Source organism: Cynara cardunculus (assembly GCF_001531365.2).
Source record: "Cynara cardunculus var. scolymus isolate 2C chromosome LG 17, CcrdV1, whole genome shotgun sequence".
Lineage (NCBI taxonomy): Eukaryota > Viridiplantae > Streptophyta > Magnoliopsida > Asterales > Asteraceae > Cynara > Cynara cardunculus.
This window is the reverse complement of record NC_037544.1, coordinates 36522190-36524705: the sequence shown is the minus strand read 5'-3', so window position 1 is coordinate 36524705 and position 2516 is coordinate 36522190. Positions and strand designations below refer to the sequence as shown.

The 2516-nt window shown below is 42.2% G+C and overlaps 1 pseudogene; it reads right to left on the bottom strand.

Annotated features, from left to right (window-relative positions):
- Positions 1-588: 588 nt before the first annotated feature.
- Positions 589-2516, bottom strand: part of LOC112500038 — a 3757-nt pseudogene continuing 1829 nt past the window's right edge.

The following is a 2516-nucleotide window of genomic DNA, read 5'->3' as shown; positions in this document are numbered from 1 at the left end:
ATATAACAATCAATTTGAAAATATTTTGATCAATATATTATATATTTTTTTAGTATCTTGTTTATATTAGTTAATATATTATATTATTAAAGATTTGTTTCGATTATATTTTAAAAATATTACAATTGATTAATTTTTTTTTGCTCATTTTACATTCTTATCAGCTAGTTTTGTCAAACTAGTTAGCTTATAAGCTAACCGCTAGCTTATCAACTAAACATCGTCTTAGCTTTTAATTTGAGGTCTATTACATTTTCGAAACCCTCCAAAATCATAACCGGTCCCGGTCGACGGTCCTATAACCGGTTCTTACCAGTCCCGGGCCCGTTTGGCCATCACTACACCGGGCCATCGACCCGACACCCCTATCAGATCTCATAAATAACTATTTCACAATCGGGAAAATTTCCATTCGTCAACTATGATTCTATTCACGTAAACCCGTTATCATATTACTTTCGAACTACATAAAACTAACTCATAAATATATCAAAAATAAAATTAAAAAATGTATATAATTTAACAAAAACTAATGTTTGACTCTCAATTAGTCAAACTTGTTTTTTACATAAAAACAGAGGGTCCCACCTAATCAATATGGACCCAAATACCCTTGCTCGGAACCCCTCTGTAATTCACAAATAACATATAGTACCCCGGCGGAGCAAGCTTCCCCGACGGCGGCGCCACGGCGGTTATCACATCTTTAACCGCCGTCGACAACGGTAGAATCAACAATCTTTGATTCATCGAGAAACCATGAGTCGTAAACGGCGGATAAATCATCGTCACAGTCACATCTCGAGGCCTCACTTTCGCCGCCGTCAATTTCACGGCGATCTTAAACTGTTTCCCGTACTTCAACACCTTCTCCGATCCCTCGTGAAAAACTACTGGCCGGAATCCGTCCAGCGCCGGATCGAGATAATGAGGTGAGAATTTCTCCACTCGTAATTCCGTCGGATATTTAGCTTTCAAAAGATATTTCGCATGTGGATTACTTCCGGCGACCAAAACCTTCCCGTCCGGCACCAACGCAGCGCAGGAATGGTACATTCTGGCGATCGTCGTCGGAACCATTTCCTTAAACCGTTGACCGAACGGTTTAAACGGTGTATAAAGCACCGGCGTAAAGTTCGGATCTATGGCGTTTTCCCAACCGGCGACGCCTTTTTGTGCGCCGTTGAGCATTAACAGATCTCCGGTGGGTAGGTGGATCAGATCGCCCATACATCTCGGCGACGGCATATCCTGTTCATGCTCCCATGTCGAATTATGATCGGAGAGCTTTATCCGGTGGCAATCCCGGAGCGCCGTCATGAACACCGGATTTTTCGTGTGTTTTGAATCCACCGACGCGTAAGCTTCCTGCGCGTTGCCGCCGCAAATCACCACCTCCGCCACGACGTTTTGTGGACCGTTCGTTAGATCTAATGGAAAAAGGGCGGACATGCCGGACGGCGGGTAATTCCGAGCTCCGCCGACCAATTTAGGGAACTGGCGTAGGATGACGCCGTTGTGCGGGTGGAAGATGATCGCACGGTCGTTGGCGAAGAGGAAAACGTTGCCGTCGGGAAGGAGGAAGAGGAAGGGATATAGGTTGTTTTCGATGTACATTCCCGGTCCCGGCAGCTTCGGGACGGTGGTTTCTTGGAGGAAAGGGAGGTTGAATTTTTTCGCCGGAAATTCGAGGAGATGCGGTGGGACGATTTCGTAGCTGAACGACAACCGGCCGCCGACGACCACCGCGCTGCCGTCTTCTAAAACTTGATTACTTGAATACCTGCAAAAAGTACCAAAATACAAACAAATTTGTATTGGTTAAGAGGTATTAACCCCTAAACACTAGGGGTGTTTATGAGTTGGGTTGATCGGGTTGAAGACATTTTAACTTCTCAATCTAATGTTTGCGGTTTGAAAAATCTTAACCCAACCCAACCCAACCCAACCCAAACGAAAGCTGCAACACAACACAACACAACACAACACAACCCAACCCAACCCAACCCAACCCAACCCAACCCTAAACCCTAAACCCTAATGCTCATGGGTTGGGTTGATCGGGTTGATACTTTGGTACATTAAATATTCTTTTAACCTTGAATATATTATTTTTTTACTCATAATTTCTTTTTCATCATCAATAATTTGATACAACTGATCCATACTCCTTACGTATATCAAATTCAGTTAATTTTCTCAATTTACGTATATATGTTTACAGTTATTGAACATATATACGAATGAGTTATATAGAGATGTGAATAGATTGAAAAGATGTGTATATGAATAGCGTACACGTGATAATGTAATTGTCTAGTCTATATATTAATAGAAAGTCAGCAATCATATTAAATTCAAGAAATAAATGGACATCGGGTTCATCGGGTTGGGTTGGGTTCAAATAATAGACATCGGATTGCTTCGGGTTAAGTTATTTAGCGTTGGATTGAGTTGGGTTGATCGGAATTTTGAGCCCCCCTAGTAAACAGCGTCGGATTCAGAAACTTAAGTTG